General features: G+C 34.6%; 1 long non-coding RNA gene across 1 annotated transcript; it reads right to left on the bottom strand.

Moving 5' to 3' along the window:
* Positions 1 to 1,507: 1,507 nt before the first annotated feature.
* On the bottom strand, positions 1,508 to 21,072 carry LOC128930352 (uncharacterized). The gene is made up of 4 exons (XR_008478318.1): positions 20,767 to 21,072; positions 10,972 to 11,072; positions 2,294 to 2,393; positions 1,508 to 2,161 (listed from the first exon to the last, which is right to left on the bottom strand). It is a non-coding gene; the product is annotated as an uncharacterized LOC128930352 (long non-coding RNA).
* Positions 21,073 to 21,358: the final 286 nt, after the last annotated feature.

The raw sequence follows: 21,358 nt of genomic DNA, 5'->3' as shown, positions 1-21,358 counted from the left end.
TGCCTGTAATCCCAGCTACTAGGGAGGATGAGGCAGGAGAATCGCTAAAACCTGGGAGGTAGAGGTTGCCATGAGCCAAGATTGTACCATTGCACTCCAGCCTGGGAGATGATGCAAGATTCAGTCTTAAAAAAGAAAAAAAAAGAAAAGAAAAAGCAAAAGGGAACCAAGTTAAGACAGGGAAAAAAACAGAAAACATAAGATATCACCCACAACATAACCATATCAACAGTTACCTTAATTGTTAATGAATTAATCAAAGTAAAATTCATATTTTCAAAATGAATTAAAAAACAAAACCAAGTTTTATACTATCTAAAATTAAAACATTTGCACTGTTGGTGGGGAGTGTAAATTAGTTCAACAATTGTGGAAGACAGTGTGGCAATTCCTCAAGAATCTAGAAATAGAAATATTTGACCCAGCAATCTCATTACTGGGTATATATCCCAAATATTATAAATTGTTCTATTATAAAGACACAGGCACATGTATGTTCATTATGGCACTATTTACAATAGCAAAGACCTGGCACCAACCCAAATGCCCATCAGTGATAGACTGGATAAAGAAAATGTGTCATATATATATACTATGGAATACTATGCAGCCATAAAAAGGATGAGTTCGTGTCCTTTGCAGGGACATTGATGAAGCTGGAAACTATGGAACAGAAAACCACACACCACATGTTTTCATTTTTAGGTGGGTGTTGAACAATGAGAACACATGGACACCAGGAGGGGAACATCACACACTGGGGTTTGTTGCTGGGTGGGACAGTAGTGGAGGGATAGTAGGGGGTGGAGATATTGGGGAGGAATAACATTGGGAAAAATGCCTGATGTAGGTGATGGGGGATGGAGGCACCATCATGGCATGTGTGTACCTATGCAACCTTGCAAGTTCTACAATGTACCCCAGAACTTAAAGACTGTTAAAAAAAAAGTTAAAAAAATCTGTTGAATGAATAAATAAAAGTATTTTATATATAATAAGCATACAATAAATTTTAGCAACACTGAAAATAAGAAGAAAACATGAGGGGAATTAAATATATTTCAAAATGAATATGAATAGAAACATAAAATTTGTGAAATACAGCTAATAAAGCATTTAAAGGGAATTTATAGCTCTATAATTCTTTTGTATATATAAATATCTAATTTAAATATTTAAATGTTACTTTATACATTAACTTATTTTATATATAATCACTCATAAAACTATCAAAGTACAATTGCTAAAAACAAATAATTGAACCTTCCCCATTAAAAGATTAGGAAAACGTAGCAAATAAAACCGAAAGGCAAAGGAAAGAAGATATAAGTAAAAAAGAAAATGAAAATATAATTTAAGAAATTAACAAGATAAAATGTGAAATATATGAAAATATTGACAAAATTTTCCTTTGCAGACTTGATCATGAAAAATATGATAAGAAGACACATTGCCAGTATCAGGCACGCAAGAGAAGAAATAGAGAGTCTTAGCTTGCTTTGTCATTTTTAACTTTTATTTCAGATTTGGGGGGACGTGTTATATAGGTAAGGCGTGTTATATAGGTAAATTTGTTTCATGGGGGTTTGTTGTACGGATTATTCAAAACCCAGGTATTAAGCCTCATACCAAATAGTTATTTTTTTTTTTTGCTCCTCTCCTTCCTATCACCATCCACGTTCTAAAAGAATATCATTAACAATTTTATGCTGATGAATTTGGCAATTTAGATTAAATGAAAAATTTATTCAGCAACTATTGCTGCTAAAGTCAGCTCCATCCAGGTGTACCATCATCACCAACACCTTGCCTCAGCTTGCTTCCTGCCTCGGGGCTTTTTGGATGCTTTAGTTCCCACACTGCTGCAAACTTGAAAGTGCAACTGTCTTAATATCCCATAGGACAACTCTTGACCAGTGCAAGATGAAGAGAAGTTTCAATAGATAAATGTTCTCCTTTCTATCGTTTTCAGGTGGACAACTCTGGAGGCAAATTCTCAGATACTTCAAAGGCAATTAGTGGAATCAAGTCCCAATTACTCACAGCTCATAACATAATCTCCTACTGGCTTTGTTTCCTTCTCTCACTCTTCCCAGTCCTCTATTCTATTTCCTGGCATTACAAACAAATGATCCATAAGCAAGTTCTCAGACTCAGGTTTCTGGAAAAAAATATGACACCACTGGGACGAGAAAATTTGAGAAATATCTGGTAAACAGCAGCTGGGGTTAAAAATGACAGAAAATGAGCAGAGAAATCATTTGCCCATGATGTTCAAGTCACTGGCCCATACCAAAAAAGTACAACTCCTCGACTCACTTTCCATGTTCATCACAGCTCAGATAGAGTTCTGACTTCATCATCTTCACTAGAGCACACATAGAGTACTCCCTCTGGAACAATGACAGGTGTCAATGCACAAGAATAAGGCAAGCATGTCATTTCCATTCCCTCTTTATTGTGTAAAGCCAGCTTGTCATATGGCTACACTTGAGTTCAACTGCATGAACACTATAATGCTCTAGCAGGAAAGGATTACACATATTCATGAAAAACGATGAAGATAGTCATTTAAATAAAACTCAAGAAAATACTAATAGTGAAACAATAATAGTGTTTAACCAGATGTTTAGACACATGGTTACTTGTAAATATAATACATTCTGGAAGCATACAAGAAATTTTAATGAACTTTAAATAAAGGCACCTAAATTTCAAAGGTAAAGCATCTTTCCCTTAAATTATTATTTTACTGTGTTGGAAGTAAATAATAATAAAGTTATTTGTACCAGAAAAATAGATTTGGTACTGTCATTTCTTTTTTATTTTTTTAATAATCCAGATTTTAATCACATAATTGGTCTTACCCATATTTTACTTTTTTAAACTCATAATATTCAGAGAGTAAATGTTATCATAGAGATACATTTTTATATAAATTAATCTAAATTTTTAAACAAATATGTTACAATATTTGTGAACTCCTAAAACATTAGTTGAAATGCTGAAAAAAATTTGGGATTTATAATTCTTATTTATTTCACTGCTGTTGCTTGCTGCCTATAACACTGTCTTTTTTGCATAAATTTGTGAGGTACAAGATAATTTTGTTACATGGATTATGGCACCGTGATAAAATCAGGGCTTTTAATGCATCCATTACCTAAATAACATACACTGTACCCCCTAGGTAATTTCTCATCATCCACTCTCCTTTCACTCCACCCTTCCTAGTCACCATTTAACACCAATGTAGAATTCACACATTCTTATAAATTAACTGGGTTTCTGAGTAGGTCTGATATGAGTTTACTTTTATGAAGGAATATCTTTGATGTTTCAGTGATATATTTCATCCCCAAATTTATGGGCTTAGGAATTATATTATTAATAAAAGGAACCATACTGCCTAGAATTCAATTGTAAACTCCACATCGAATAATGCAAGAAATTCATTAGCCTAAGTTGACCTGAAAATGTCAATATGCCCTCATTGTATAAGATTAATTTTGTTCTACGCAGCCTGCAGCAATGTTAGCCAAACTATTATGGAATTATAGATGTCATTATACTGTTGGAAGACATGCAATTTCATGCTCTCAGCTTACTCCTTAAAGTAGTAGCTGTGCAGAAGTCAAATTGATGCAGCTTTGAACACTTACAAAAAATGATCAATTGGTTGTTTCTTCTCATTTTAAGGGTCTTATATTTCAACTAGGAAAAGTGAGAATCTGTGCAAAAACAATAGAAGGTCTGTGGTTTCCATAAGAGAATGTTAACTGAGGCAAGCAACACATTTCCACTGAATCATCCCCAGAGGCTTAAGGTAACATAATATATGTTAAAGATAGGTTGAAGTGAATGCTATAGCACAGACTCAGAGCTTCTTCTGAGCCAGCCTAGGAGGATAATACATGTCACTGCAAACTATTCATTTGAGCATTGCACTTAATTACAGTCCCCAGGGTAAAAGTGGGCATACTCTCATAATGCTTACTATAGCATAGTATTCCAAGCACACATTTTTATGTAATGGATTCAAATGCCTTGCAGATACTGCATAACTATCCCTGTCTTTCTTACAATGGTGGGCTGGTCTGAATTTAATGAGAGCTACTGTTGAACTCACCTGTACTGAGCTAATAATTTAAGTTGAGCTTGCTGAATCTTAGTTCTTTGTTTTATAACCAAAGTTGATTTTTCATTTGCATATATATATATATGTGTGTGTGCGTGTGGTGTGTGTGTGTGTGTGTGTGTGTGTGTGTGTGCCATCTACTTTAACAACAAAAAGGAGGTATCTCTGGAAAGGTTCTAAGGCCAAGCTGCAGTGTTGAAAGCTTTATAAATCTATTTTGATTCACATAAACATTACCTCTTTAAACCAAATCTGGCATCAATAATAATGATTTATTATTTTTTATTTCCAACATGAAGGAATGGAAAAGTTAGAAATCATATTTTATGTTTCTTGCTTCCTGTGCAGTCCTACTTGTCTTCACGTTTTTCTCAGTTTAGGCCCTAGTTCAGAGGGAATGTGGCTGATTAATGTAGGTGCTTTAACTGATGTTGGTACTTCTAAGCCCATCAACATAGACAATCTCAGCATACTTCGGTAGAGAAGACCACTAACTACGTACCCATGGTGTGTTCATTCCACCATTCACCTCTGTTACTGTCACTATTTTTTTTTTCACTTGTTTAAAAACAAGAGTTCCTGGGAAGTGTGCTTATAGTCTGGGCAGAATTGTGTAAAATACTTTTTAAATGTAGAATATGTTCTTTCTTGCCATTCTCCATTTCCACCTGTCTCCTAAAATGGGATTGATGTAAACAGAAAACAAAGTTTGTTACAGGAGTCCTCACTTGTCTCAGGGAGATGTATTACAAGACACCTTTTCGTGCCTGACACCACCAAAATTACCAAATCCTATATACACTATTTCTTTCCTATGTATACATATCAAAGTTTATTTGTAAATTAAGCACAGTAAGAGAGTAACAACAACAATAATAAAATAGAAAAATTATAACAATATGCCAACATCACTGCTCTTGACCTTTGGAACCATTGTTACATAAAATAAGAGTGACTTGAACACAAGGTTGTGTTACTGCAACAGTCAATCTGATACCTGAAAAAGGCTATTAAGTGACAGGCTGGGAGTGTCTGGAGCATGGGTCTGCCGAACACAGGGATGATTCACGTCCAGGGCAAGAAGGAGAGGGACAGCACAAAATTTCATCATGCTATTCAGAATGACATGCAATTTACAACTTTTTAATTGCTTATTTCTGGAATTGTCTGTTTAATGTTTTTGAACTATAGTTAGTTGATCATAGATAACTAAAAGGACAGAAAGTTAAATTGCAGATATGAAGGGCTACTGTGGCTGGACATGGTGGCTTGCACCTGTAATCCCAGAATTTAGGGAGGCTGAGATGGGTGGATCACCTGAGGTCAGGAGTTCGAGACCAGCTGGGTCAACATGGCAAAATCTTATCTCTACTAAAAATACAAAAATTAGCTAAGCATGGTGGTGGGTGCTTGTAATCCCAGCTACTCAGGAGGCTGAGGCAGAAGAATCGCTTGAACCTGGAAGGAAGAGAGTACAGTGAACCAATATCCCACTACTGCACTCCAGCCTAAGTGATGGAGCAAAAAAAGGGGGGAAAAAAAAGAGGGTACTGTATTTCTTGCAAGTCTAAGAGATAATATTATTTGAAATAATTACAGATGTTTTCAGTGGTCCTCTAGAAGGATCTGAAATTAACAAAATAAGAGTCTAAATCTTGGCTTTGTAAATATATTTGTCTGTTAATTTGTTTGTTCCAGTACTGCTGTTGGATGCAGCATATATTGGTCAACTTAGTACAACATTTCAAGATACACTAGAAGTTTCATTTTGTATTCTAAAAAACTTCTATGAAATGAAATCATCAATATATTTTTATAGCTCACCTTTGCAAATATATTTTAGTAATATAGATTTCAATAAAATTCCAAAGCTAAATAAATATCTTGTGAAGAAACAACAGAAATTAATTGAGTAAAGTTTATAATTTACAGACCTTTTGGTTATAATTTACAGACTTTTTGGTTACATTGAAAACTATGCAAAAAAAAAAAAAAGAAATCATCATTGTCAGCTATAGTAGGGGGGAACATGCAACAACACCCTATGGTTCACTATGATATTAATTTTCTTCCATTCATTTACATATGAGTATTGAGTATCTTTTGATATTAGTTCATCAACCACTTTTAAAAATAAAATGTCGGCCGGGCGCAGTGGCTCAAGCCTGTAATCCCAGCACTTTGGGAGACCGTGGCGGGTGAATCATGAGGTCGAGAGATCGAGACCAACCTGGTCAACATGGTGAAACCCCGTCTCTACTAAAAATACAAAAAATTAGCTGGACATGGTGGCGCGTGCCTGTAATCCTAGCTACTCGGGAGACTGAGGCAGGAGAATTGCCTGAACCCAGGAGGAGGAGGTTGCGGTGAGCCAAGATCGCGCCATTGCACTCCAGCCTGGGAAACAAGAGCAAAACTCCGTCTCAAAAATAAATAAATAAATAAAATAAAATAAAATAAAATAAAATGTCATAATAAGGTTAGAGATTGTCATTTTTTCACAAGACATTTACTTTGGCAAATAGAGTCGCTTCTATTTTTATTGCAGTTTTTTTTAAGGGAGGAGGAAAAAATATAATTTAAATGTAGCATTTGTGCAGCCTACAACATATTGAATGTATAATAAGAAAACAACTGTATTCTTAAGCTAGTACTAGTCAATCACTATTATTTAAGAATGTGGTTCATCAGTGTAATAGAACAACAAGAAAAAATAAATATACATCCAGCTTAGATAACAAAAGGAAAGGAAAACTTTAGTGAGGTGAGGTAAAATTAAATATACTCCCTGATATGATTTGGTTTGACTGTGTCCTCACCCAAGTCTCATCTTGAATTGTAGCTCCCCAAATCCCCACACGTTGTGGGAGGGACATGGTAAGAGATAATTGAATTGTGGGATATGATGGTTTTATAAAAGGCAGTTCCCATGCACACACTCTCTCGCCTACTGCCATAGAAGTTGTGCCCTTGTTCTTCCTTCATTTTCTGCCATGATTGAGGCTGCCCCAGCCATGTAGAATTGTGAGTTCACTAAACCTCTTTTTCTTTATAAATTTCCCAATCTCAATTATGTCTTTATTAACAGGGTGAAAACAAACTAATATACTCCCCAACTAGGTATTTCATGGAACACCAGTGTCTGACTTATCTGACCAAGTGCTTTGCCGGGACAAAGAGAAAAACAAAAGCTACTGCCAGGTTCCACAGGAAAGCATGCTATTGACATTTTGCATGTCATAGTAGAGAGAAATAAAATCTGTGTAAATACTCTACTTAGAATGATTTATGTGCTTTACAACTCTAAAATCGAACTATGTTATAGTTACAGTGGAAACTATAAACTTTGCAGATGACATGCGATGATAATGCCATAAAGTGTAAGAATTAACAGAGGACATGACATCAAAAAGAGAAGATGGGCATAATGCACTACTAATTTATTTTTTTATTGGTCTTCTAGATTAGAATTCTCATCATCTCTATGGTGAGTAGTGAGTGCATTAAGTTACATTTTTCTATTGTTTCATATTAGATGTATATAAGAATTGTATAACGGAATATATTTAGTTTTATTGTATAGAGAAGATACTTTATATACATGTCTTATCTTTATTATTTTCTCATTTCAAACCCCATATATACACGTATACATAAACTGTGTGACTCAACCAATAATTGCAACCAAGAACATATATGTTCAAAGCAGAAAAACTTCAGGTAAGTAATGTGCCTTTTAGAGAATATTTACATTTAAGTAATCTTATTTCCCTCTGGATAAACTATATTTTATAGCTGCTGTATGTGCATAATTACCAGGCAGTGTGTTCCCATTTCCTTAGATCTCCTATGTTTATTCTCTACTCATCAAACTCATGAAACATCACCCAATTCTTCAACTCATCTAACTCATAAAGTATCATCCAACTCATGAAACATTGTCCCCACCCCATGTGTAAAAAGCCTCCTCAATCTTCCCAAGTTTGTCCAGTGTGTTCATTTTCTCCTGACTAGTATCTATATCAGATTCATTTATTTTGAACTTATTATTCCCTTTCAAAACAATATCTTGAAATATTTTTCTTCCCATAGTGCCCTGAACACATTGATGATATATGACGCAAAGTTTTACGGAAAGTCTGTGTAACAAAGGTTTCCCAGATTATGTAAAAGCAAGATTGATATGGTTTGGATTTGTGTCCCTGCCAAAATCTTCCTCCAGGTGAAATTGGAGGAGGGGTCTGGTGGGAGGTAACAATTATGGGGGCAGATTTCCCCCTTGTTGTTCTCATGATAGTGAGGGAGTTCTTATAAGCTCTGGTGGTTTAAAAGTGTGTGGCACATCCTCCCTCACTCTCTTGCTTTCTCCTTCCACCAGGTAAAGAAGGTCCCTGCTTTCCTTTTGCCATCTTTCATGATTGTAGGTTTCCTAAGGCATCCCAGTAATGTTTCCTGTTAAGCCTGCAGAACTGTGAGCCATATAAAACTTTTTTCTTCATAAATTACCCAGATTCAAGTAGCTCTTCAGAGCAGTGTGAAAATGAACTAATACAAAGAACAATGAAATAAAATAAAATAAAACATGCTCCCACTTAACATTGACTAGATGATGTATCAATCCTAAGTATTTGCCTTCCATTACTTACCACTGAATATTCTGTACAGTCTTTATTCAACCCCTGTTCCATCGACTCTCATTCCACGAGCTGCAATATATCCACATTCAGGTAGGCCTCCATTTCCTCTCTTATCTTTGAGCTTCTAACCCTTAAATTCTATTGCTTCATTCTTCTTTAAAATAAAGTTTATGCTTTCCTTTGGTATATCACGACGACAACAAGAACAACAACAACAAAATCCTAAAGCCATTTTCTTAACCATTAGTCTAAGCACTCCTGATTTCTATCCTTCAGCAACAGAAAGAACATAATGAGTCTTTGAAACAACAGAACTCAACTATGTTGTTCACAGTATAATGCAGGACTTTCTCTCCACAGTAGGTACGGTTTGCAATAGAAAACAGTATAGTTTCATTGTCTTGAACTCTGTCTCCTAAAGTTTTTCACCCTGACCACAGAAACTCTCCTAAGTTGGTTTGTGTGATGATTTTTATTTTTCGTTCACTTTCACCAACCTGTATGTGGGAAACTAGTATAGGAATCTAACACTTAATGGATTTCCTCACTAGCTGATGAATGTATTATATTTTGATATTTTCCTCTTGATCAGTGATCTGTAAGAACCCCACTGCTAAGCCAAAACTGGTTTAAAAATGGTCCATAATTCCAACCTTACGAAGTAGTTTTAACAACAGACTATATTCAGAACCACACTATGTACCTTTCTGTTAAAGTATATACAAATGTAAAATATGTACAAATATGTAAATAAGCTTTTACATCTGATACAATAGTATTTATGGGTCTATTCCTTTATTATTTAAACAAAACATATTCAGTATCAATATGCTTCAAAATAAATTTGCATTTTTTTATAGAGTTGGATCAATTATAGCACTCAGGTGAGGATTTGGGAAACTTAAAAAATAACACATTAACAAGAGTAAGATAGATTTGAGATACAAAAGGATATAATTAAAGAGAATAAAGTCAAACGGGGTCATGAGCTTATAGTATTTAATTAAATACATTTAGGGTAAAAGAGGCTGGGATACTCTAATATAATAATTTTTGGTTTAAGTAAAATATTACCAAAAAATTGCCTTAAATAATATAGATAGCCCCAGTTCACAGAGATTAGAGTCCCGGCATGGCCAAGCCACTGGCTCCATTTATAAAATTCTTTTCAGGGCATTTTTCAATCAGGCGGTTTTATTCTCAGGCTGGTAACAGGTGCAGGCCTATACATAATAATACTGTGCAATTGCAGTGTGCAGAAGAGAAAACTTACTTCCTTGGAGCTCTCTTAAAAAAGAAAGAGCAGAAAAAGAGAGAAAAGTTCCTGAAACTACAGTAACAACAAAATGCATTTACCCATATTCCTAAACACTGATTCCTCATATGTCCCTGGCTGGGAAAGGTGACATGTCTGTCCTTCTTGAAACGACTCCCGTGACTTGGAGAATGTTGTGTGTTGAATCAGTCACTGGCATAAGGCATGACATTACTTTAAGATAAATCAAAGCATACAAATAAAGCTGGCGGGAGCAAGATTTCCCTAATGTGCCTGAATTTTCCAGAGATATAATTACAGTTGATTTCTAAACTCCATCTTATATATCAGTTTTTGATCTAGTGTGCCTTCCTAGACATACCTATTTTTGTATGTGAAATAGCATATTGCTATGTTTTATAACTCTGCTCCACTGGTAAATATAAATGTAATTATTTCCAAGAAATATAAGAACTCAATAAAATAGTGTGTGCACACCTGTGCTTACATAGGCCTGTTTACACAACTGACATGCTAATGGACTTTAATTGTAGTATCTCATTTATTTTTCATTTCATTTGAGGTAGATACTATTATTCACTGATGGGCGTACACTGATATCAAACTTACTATACAGACAGAGATACAAATATTGACATGGATGTGACTACCTAACTGTCTAGATTAAATTCTTTTATCTAATACTTTCTTTTTCAAAGCAACCTGAGTTGTGAAAAGTAACTTGCTTCTAATTTATTATACTTTGCTTGCTCTGGCAAAACTTTCTGGATTCTGCTGAATTTAGAAGCTCTGCTGAATCAAAAATCATTTTTTAGAACCTTAAGATGTTGTTTGGCCTGATTGTGTTTGATGCTGTTCCATCACTATCTAAACAGCCTGTGTATGATGAGAGTTTGGTTACCGGGCCAGCCGTGACTCACTGTGTCTAGCAGTTGGCCACAGCGTTATGGAAACTTCTGAGTCTGAATCTGGTGACATCCCATATGTCGTTGCCCAGGTTTCCTGTGGTCTAGACAGTGGCCTGAGGGAGGATAACTTTTGTTAATATCTATTCCCTGGGCCATAGTATGTAAATATCGCTTATTTAGGTATTTTTGGAATTGTCTCAAAACTCTTTCATGTGTTTGTGTTCAAGCTATCACCTTAAGTTACAACAGTGAGTATTTAGTGTGTGCGCTTACAGTGTAATAAGGCATGTTTTGGTAAGAATGTCATGAACTACAACACTTACCACTTTATCTTCAGTTTTAATTTTCATAAAATTATGTTTGAAAAATTTATATTATGTAAAATCTGCTAATATTCACTGTGTGGAATTTTATTTGAAATATTGTATTGCTTAATGTCAGCTATCTATCTATCATCTGTGTAATCAGAATGTTTTACTACCAGAAAACCTAAGATATAAAACCAAATATTGATTTAAAACCATCATAGGAGAGCTGAATTATTTACTTCATAGAATATATTTCATTTTAAATTTCCCTTTAACAAATAATTTACTGTAATTTCACTTAAGCAATTCCTTTTCAGAAATGTCTTAGTTGCCTAAACCATAGTACATTCCAATGCCATTAATGTTTCCAGGGAGAAAACAAACAATAAAACAAATCAGTTTCTGTTCTCTGGAATTAAAAACTTTACATAGATAGATACGCAGATATAGTCAAGTTATTTATGTACTTGGTTTTTGACTTGATTACTGCTAGGTCCTATGAACTATATAATATGCCTCTTTTTTATATATTGGTGAACTGTTATACTGCCCTTACTCATCTCTACTTTTAAATGACTGTTAGAAGTATCTGATTTCCCTGCACTTGTGAGGGAATGCAGTGGAAATTCCCATACACTGTCAGGGGATCCCCTTTCTTACCTCCTTTTGCCAGGGCAATCCCAGGAAGAAAATTCTACTAAATTTTAAGGAGCACACCCTTTTCCAAGAATTCCTGTTCATTCTTTGGAGACCGTGTTATTAGAATCATCATGGGAGCAGGTGAGTGTGCCAGTGAAATATACACCAAGCCAAATCAGATAGTGGTACTCAAGAAAGATGTTGTAAGTACAGCAATGGAGAAATGCAAAATGTTGGAAATGGGGCAGAGTTTAAATGTCCTGGTATTATCAAATTCAGTCTGGTATTGTAACTTTAAAATTTAGACTAAAAATTCATTGACTTCCAGATAGCAGAACTGGAACAGAGATGGGATTGGTTTAATTCAAACACCTGACTGGAGACAATAGAGAATTCTCACAGGCTCCATACCATAAAGTTTAATCTTCCTTGTATTTTATTTTCTGTATATTCCAAGTACTTATACAATCTGACTGGAAAAAAAAATCTTGATTGACTTAATCTACATAATCCCCCTATTTCTATTGTTATTATTCCTGGAACTAAAGAACAGTAAAAAGTATTTCTTTATTTCCTGCTCAGAATTGCAATATTTTGCCTTTGTGTCATTGATTACCAAATTAGAATGGTTTCTACCAAGGCTTTGTATTGTAGCATATACCTACTATTATTTTTATCCTTCCATAATCACTGCATAGCATTATATTTTTAACCTTGGGATAAATTGTGATATTATAATATTTAAGATGAAAGGAATTAGCTTTTATTTTGTGAGGCAAAGTGTCTGAGATTAGTAGTTTTATTTTTTCCCCATTTTTGTGAAACAATGTGGCACCTGCAATTCCCAATATCCTGTGGCAATTAGTCATTGCTTTTATTGCCCAGAGGACACAATTCAAGCTTCAGCATGTTTTCTCTTCCACGCATGTCTTATATTGTTAAGCCATTGGAAATATTTCTAAAACTGTTTATCTAGCCGTTGTCTTCATCATCTTGTTTCTGGGAAATTGAGCACAGTTTTAGAATGTCTTCCTTTGCCCATTTGAAATAATGACATCTGATTGATAATGTGCCAACTTGAATGATGAGTAGATATTTTAAGTATGAAATACTTAAAATTACATTTCAAAATTGGTCACATTAAAATATAATCATTGAAATTTGCATATAACAGAAATAACTGAATAACTTTACATTAAATGCAATTATTCTGATAGGTTTTCTCTATTACATTGTCCTTGACTCTATCACTATTGCATGCTGGGTGTGGGAAGAGGAAGATACATTGTTTCCTTTGTGCATCAAGGGCAATTATACCTGAGAAGTCTTATTGACACCTGGACTTGATTGAGATTGAGATTTTGAACATTGAGTCTGAACCCGATGATACTGAAATGAAACGAGACTAGGTGGGAGTGGTCTTGGAAATAAGTGAATTTGCATGTGGAGGGAAAGCAAATCATTTGAGAACAGAAGGCACACTCTGGTGATTTTAAAACCTGGCCACAAATTATTTGATGTTTTTCCAGCAAGAGGTAGAGATGTATCCTTCTCCCTTGAATTGACTGTCTTAACCAATAAAATGTAGCAGAAGATACTGTTTGACTTCCTAGGCTATGTCATCAAATGCCATGAGACTTCTGCTGTGTTCATTGAAGCACTTTATTCAGAAACCTGTCTTAGTCCATTCAGGCTTCTATAACAAAATAACATAAACTAGACAGCTTATAAACAATAGAAATGTATTCCTCATGATTATAAAGACTGGAAGGTTCATAATCAAGATGCCAGCAGATCCTGTCTGTTGAGGGCCTGTTACTTTATTCATAGATGATGTCCTGTTGCTATATCCTCACATGGGGGAAGGGGAAAAGAACTCCCTTGAGCCTCTTTTGCACAGGCACAAGTCCCATTTCTAAGGGCTCCTCTTTCATGACCTAGTCAACCTCCAAAAGGCCCATATCATAAACCATCACCTTGAAAGTGAAAATTTCAGCATACAAATTATGAGGAGACACAAGAATTCCGACCACAGTACAGCATTAAGCTTCCACATAGGAAGACCAACTATTGTAATGTGACATGCTTCAAGGAGGTCCACACCACGTGGAATTTGTGATAGGAGCCAGAGTAGGATTCTCAGTTGACAGCCCCAGCCGAGCCTGGTCTTCGAATCCTCCTAATCCAGTTTTGTCAGTTGTGTATATGAAAAGTCTCCAGATTATTCTAAGTTGCAGTTACTCCTAGTCATTGACGTCTTCCTGTTAAGTCTGCAGATACCATGAATCAGAAACAGCAAGCCATTCCTGCTGGCACACTGAATTCTTGACCTACATAATCTGTGTACATAATAAAGTAGTCATTCTTTACACTGCTAAGTTTGCTTTTATTTGTCATGCAATAGCTGGTAACTGGAACACACACTCAGCATAAATCAATGTAATGAATTTCAGCGCCTATTTACCTATTTCAGCTTTAAAACTATGATTTAAAATTTTAAGTATAAAAGTAATTGAAATATTTAAAACAAAATTCCTACATATAAATTGACAACGTAGTATATATTTCTACGTAAACAGGGACATCAAATATTTATTTAATTATAAAAGGATAGCTGTTTTTTTTTCTTTCAATAATAAGTACTTAATGCTAATTAATGGCTTTCTTCGAGTTTCTCAGGGATCATTTATTTTGAACATCTAATCTGGTTTGACTCTGTGTCTCCAACCCAAATCTCACCTTGAATTGTAATAATCTCCACATGTCAAGGGCTGGACCAGGTGGAGATAATTAAATCATGGGGCCATCTCCTCCATACTATTCTCCTGATAGTGAAGAAGTCTCACAAGATCTGATGGTTTTATCAATGGGAGTTTGCCTGCGTGAACTCTCTTCCCTGCAGCCATCTAGGACATGACTTTGCTCCTCATTCACTTTCCACCATGATGGTGAGGTCTCCCCAGCCATGTGAAACTATGAGTCAATTAAACCTCTTTCCTTTAAAAATTACCCAGTCTTGGGCATGTTTTTATTAGCAGGGAGAGAACAGACTAATACAGGATGCAAGTAATAGAAGTATTTCATAGGTACTTAGTATTCAATTGCTTATTTATAAAGAGAGAACACAAACTGAATACATGCTGTTCTCTACTCTCCTTGATTTTTTTTCTGACTTTCTAACCATATCTCTAACATAAAGGATAATTACATACCATACTCAATGTAAATATTTTGAAGGATTAAATCCCAGAATCTAAACCAAACATTAAATAATATAAAATTGTTTGCAAAAGATAAATGTCAAAAATCATCTTAATTCAAGCACACATACACACACACATATACTGGCTTTCAAATAATTTTTACATAGTTACACAAAAATTTGCTTTACCTCTAACTTTTGACTTAAAGATTGTCAAATTTAGAAGAAGTTTTTCCAAATTATTGAAGACAAGCACATATGAATAAATATCAACAAACTTTGAATGATATTAACTAGTGATATGAAGCAATGTTATCTAAATATTTAATTAACATAATAATTTAAATTTACTGAGACACAACTTTTCATTATTAGTATGACATGGATGTTTTCCTTGAGAAAATCTTAAGACCACATCATTCTTAGGGGACAAACATAAAGGAGACAGATTAATTTATACCTTTCTTTTGCTTTTGGTAAGCAATCCAGGTCAACATGACCTTCATATTTGATTTTTTAATTATATAGTCATATTAGTTTATTCTCACCCCAGAGACTAGGTAATTTATAATAGAAAGAAGTTTAATTGACTCACAGTTCTACGTGGTTGGAGAGGCCTCAGGAAACTATTTATGGCAGAAGGTGAAGGGGAAGTGAGGACCTTCTTCACATGGCAGCAGGAGACAGAATTGTAAGTAAGGGAAATACCAGGCACTCATAAAACCATCAATCTCATGAGAACTCACTGACTATCATGAGAACAGCATGGGGGAAATGGCCCTTGTGAGCCAATCACCTTCCTCCCTCCACATGTGAGGATTACAGATCTTTCCCTCAAAACACGGTGATTACAATTCAAGATGAGATTTGGGTGGGGACACAGAGCCCAATCATCAATGGTCAATATACGTCTCCCAGTATAAGAATTGCTATAGGGCTCATGAAAAACTCAGAACTGTTTTTAATTAGTGGAGTATGACTATATTCAAATCCAGCATTTGGAAATTTGCAAATCCTGCAAATGGCAAAAATATTATTTATGCACAGAGTAGGAAAGAATTGATATTGCACAATGTTGCTGAGCTTTCTTCAGTATCTGAGTGTTGGCATAAGTAAAAAGTCAAGTTAGTTTGGAATAACTGGTTATAATGGCTCAATTTTAAATATTATAAATTAATTTCCCTTTACCAAAGCCAAATCTGTCTTCAAAAATATCTGTCTATATCACACAATCAAAACATCTCATTATCCAAAGTAAATTTTATTTTTAGTATTTGTTGAAACATTATGTTTCAAAACCATTGTTGTATTTTATTCACCTTTTTACCATTGAAGACAGTTATATATTTTTCACTGAAAAAAGTATTGAGGAATGTGTTTAAATTCACTCCAAATAAATTGGATAAATACATACATACATACCTACCTCCATAAGTACAAAAGGTGTTTTCTCCAAAATATACATTTATATTAGGGCAACATATATATAAAGAAGCATCACATATTTTAATGACAAACAGAAATAGCATAAAATGAAAATAAACATTAAAGTGAGTGAGCATGTTATGCTTTTAAATACAAATTTTCAAAATGTTCATGTTTTTGTAATTAAAACAATATATTATAGGGAAATAGAATAGGCCTGAAAAAAAAGTGTAATCCCAGTTTTGTTACGTGTTTAACTGTAGAAACTTAGAACCGTTTCCCAGTATCTGAGTGTACCTTTCACCACGAAATTTTCTCTCAGGGTTGTTGTGGGAATTTATGAAGGACAAGGACATACCAGAGGGCCATGTACAGGTACCTGATAAATGAATGTCATGTTTTTTCTGTTTTCCTCTCTCTTAGAACAGGACCACAGTATTGATCATCCTTAGATACGCGAGTGTCTTGAAAACAGTGACATAAAATACACATCTGTACTTTATACTGATTTATTATCCAACTTTTATGAAACACTTTTTTTAGAATTTTAGTAAGATACTTTAAATAATTTTCATTTATGTTATAAAACAAGCTTATCAATTTGTAATATAGGGAATACTTAAGATTTTAGTACTGAGTTGAACTTATTGTACAAATTAAACTAAATTGATATGAAGATTGCTGTAATTTAGAGTAGTTAAAACTTGTGAAAAAAGTAAATACATGCGAGAAAGTCAATAAAGCAGGAGTATGTCTAGTTAATTTTAAAAACCTCCTTCCTTTACCTTCACCCTTAGTCATGCACATTAAAAAATACCAGACTATGCAGACGAACACACTATGATTAATCAAGTTCTACATTTGTTAAGTTTTTGTATAAATTATTCTGCTGATTGCTATCCTAACATTGATATGATTATACCTTCTTTAAAAATTTATTAATTTTATGCAGGATTTATTAAGTCCTTTTTATGTAAGATGAGGAATTTAGTATATTTATAATTTCATTACTCTTTCTTCAACTTCCGAAGTTTTGGTAGTTATACAATTATTGTTTTCATTCATTCAGAAATATTTAGTGAGGCTGGGCACGTGGCTCACACCTGTAATCCCAGCACTTTGGGAGGTCGAGGCAGGCAGATCACCTGAGGTTGGGAGTTCGAGACCAGCCTGACCAATATGGAGAAACCCTTTCCCTACCAAAAATACAAAATTAGCCAGGCATGGTGGTGCATGTCTGTAATCCCAACTACTTGGGAAGCTGAAGCAGGAGAGTCACTTGAACCCAGGAGGCAGAGGTTGTGGTGAGCAGAGTTCCTGCCATTGCACTCCAGCCTGAGCAACAAAAGCAAAACTCTCTCACTCTCTCTCTCTCTCTGTACACACACACACACACACACACACACATATATAGTGGCATATGTTGAGCAATACACACACACACACACACACACACACACACACACACATATATGTTGAGCACACTGTGGGCCAGTCACTAATCTAACTTCTAGGAATACAACAGGGAACAGCACAGACTTGGTTTCTGCTGACTCGGAGCTTCAGTTTCAAGAGAAATGACAGATAACAAAAATAAACTAATGAAACTACTACACAGTGACTTAGCAGCCACATCTTGCCTAGTCTTTATAAAGAATATTGATGGTGCCATTTTGAGTGAAAGTTAAGAAAAATCTCTCTTGGGTTAGCATTTAATCTGAGACCTGAAGTTTGAGAAGGAAACAGCTAGGCAAAGACCAAGGTCACAGAGCACTCCTAAAGTGAAATGCAACTACATGGCAACATCTTAAAGGTGACAAAAATGTGATGATATGAGGAAGATATTAGAAGATGAGGTTCAAATAATTTTGTAACAATTTGGTCTTCATATCTCTGCACTGCGCCCTATGTCTGTATGTGCCTGCATATGTGTGTGTGTATGCATGTGTCCTTTAAAATCCATGTTTATATTGTTTTCACTTGTCCACCCCAGTAATGTTTTCTTTTCTTTCGAATATCTTTTGCAAATAACACTTATTTGCCTCTCATTGATCAGAATTGATTCATGTGATTGGCTAAATCTGGAATGTAGGTTGATGTTTGGAGCAGATAAAGAAATCCACCTAATTTGAACCACATGGGAAGACTGGAAAACCACTGTTTCTCTCAAGGGCTACTGAGGAATTGTTACTGCAAAATGGGTGAATGGACCCTGACCAATGAGTGGTCACTGCAGAAGTCCTGAAATATTATATTAGGCATGTCAGTAGGCAAATCTAGCTATAAGTTGACTTCAAATTTAGCCGTAAGTTGAAAACTTGAAAAATAAAAGTCATCAAAAGATAGATGATATTTAAGCAATAAGGAAAGTTTAAATCAAGTTGGACAAGTGATAGAGAACAATAAACAGCATATCATCTAGCCCTATGGAACTCTTAATATAATGCTTGGGTAGATGGTAAGAGGTCAGTAAAGCAACCGACAAAGGAATATCTCACTCACCTGTATAACTTGTGATCAGGACGGGGAGTTACATTAGACTAAGGTCTTCTATAGGTGGTTCTGCATTTAACCCTGGGACCGTTCCCTGTTCTTCCTGAATGTTCACTTAGAGTTTAGTTTCTCTGGAGTAGAGTTGGGAAGGATGACTCTCTCCAATACGATGATTGTGTGTTTGTTTTGGATTATGATGGTTCTACTCAGTTGCTCCTTTAATCCAATATCAGTGGTATGCTCTGGAAAGTCCTCAGAATTACTGCAGTGAATTTAATAGAACACTTCCTTGCTTTCCAGAACCATGTTTTGTATTTACACATCTTAAAATGAGTTTTTCTTCATTTCTGCAGGATATCGGAAGGGAAGGAGGTAAATTTCTACCCCAATCTGCCACCTTCTACTAGTAGTCTAAACGTTACTTCCATGAAATAATTTCCTAATAGTTCTGTATGGTTAAAAAAAAAATTCTGCTGTGTAAACCAGGTAATAATTTCCCCCTGGAAACTGAAATTAAGAATAAACAATTGAGTGAAATTAACACTTAACTAACGTGTTTTCTTTCTAATTCATTAAATATTTTAGAGCTTTGGAAGCAAAAGCAGTAGCTCTTTTATAACTTTCCAGAACACCTTCATTATAATCAACCTACTTCATGTGACACTCTAATGTTCTCAGTTTTACTTGTAATTGCACTTTTGCCTCCCTAATTGCTCCAAAATAGTAATAAATAATTTTTAAAATATTTTATCTCCTTGAAAACAGATTTAATTTATCCATCCACTTATTAACATCCATCATCCTATTGAGGTCAGTTCCCTTAAACATTTTGCATAGAATATACTGTCCTAATTCGGTTTTCTCTTAAAATGTTAAGATAAACGTCTTCAACACAACCACCGCAGAAGTCAGGATGCTTGCTTCAAATGAGCTATAGGATTGTTACTAGTCCTAGTATTCTTTTTAAAAAGTGAAAAGTATCATAGAAACAAGTACATAATAGACACCCAATCTATATTTGCTTACTCTTTTAAATAAAGGACAATTTTACAAACAAGTTAATTGATCTCTATCTGGAATGTTGTGCTTATTAGATAGTTTCACGTTCAACTGAGAAATAATTTTGGAATTTGATATGAAACCCATGCACATGGTTTACATCCATTTAAACCATATATTTTGGTCAATTGTTTTTCATTTATTTTCTGGCACTGCCTAAAACCAGATGACATTGCACTACAAAAAGTGAATTGGTGACTGAGCCTTTCCAGCTGTGAAAAAGGAAATAAAATTCCATACTCCTTAGGCATTACGTATAAGAAAAACATTTTTCATGACAAGCAAATATGCTATGGCCCTTTACCTCCAGGTGAGTGGTCTTATTTTAGACGTGTAAAATGACTGTGACATTTAAGAGAGTTCAGCTAGGCAAATGGGGATATTGTTTGATTTTGTGGCTATTTCTATTTTTTTTCTTATTTTTTAAGTAAAATGGGATTTTTTTTCCCTGTATAATAAGAGTTGATGGTGTCTAGTATGAAACTGGCATGATAGCCTAAATTATAACTAGAAATACATCAATTCTCATTTAATCTCTTTTGTCAATAATATAATGGCATTGATGTGTTATGTCACTTTTGTAAATCTATACATGTGATTAATAACCAAATGATATCAAACCCATTTTTTTGTGTGTGTTAATAATTTAGCTCATTGATAGAGAGCAGAGAGTAGACTCACTGCAAATGTTGTTGCTGTTCTTACTCTTGTTCTTATTTTTCTTGTTCTATAAGCAGGACATGTAAATCAATGTCACATTTCATAGGATCTTTTCCTGGGTTTAAATTTGTCAGAATTCCATACATTGCTTTTCAGGTGTTCTAGTTGGAAATTTATAGTCATGACCTTTTAGTAGACAAATAAATAGACTTTGATCAAGTTGTGACATCCTGTTGTTTTGTAATAAGCCAAAGGAAATGGTAGCCTACAAGAATAAGACACTTGCCTGTCTCCTGTGTTATATGTTTGGTTACTGGGATACCATGTATTCTTCGGAGCTCTACTCCATTTGGAAGACATATACTTCAAGATCTTACCGGAAAATGAGTACATAAAATGAATTTTTGGATCTGTCTATATCTGAGATTATTTTTAATTTGCTTTCACACTAGATTAATAGTATGGATGGTATATTAGCACCCTATTTTTTATTTTGCTTTCACACTAGGTTAATAGAACATATATATTAACACCCTATTGCTATTGTAAAATATTGCCACAAGGTCGATGGTTTAAAACAATACAAATTTGTTTGTATTGACCTGGAGACTTT

Source organism: Callithrix jacchus, chromosome 21 (genome assembly GCF_049354715.1).
Source record: "Callithrix jacchus isolate 240 chromosome 21, calJac240_pri, whole genome shotgun sequence".
Classification (NCBI taxonomy): Eukaryota; Metazoa; Chordata; class Mammalia; order Primates; family Cebidae; genus Callithrix; species Callithrix jacchus.
This window is presented reverse-complemented; position numbering and strand designations above follow the sequence as displayed.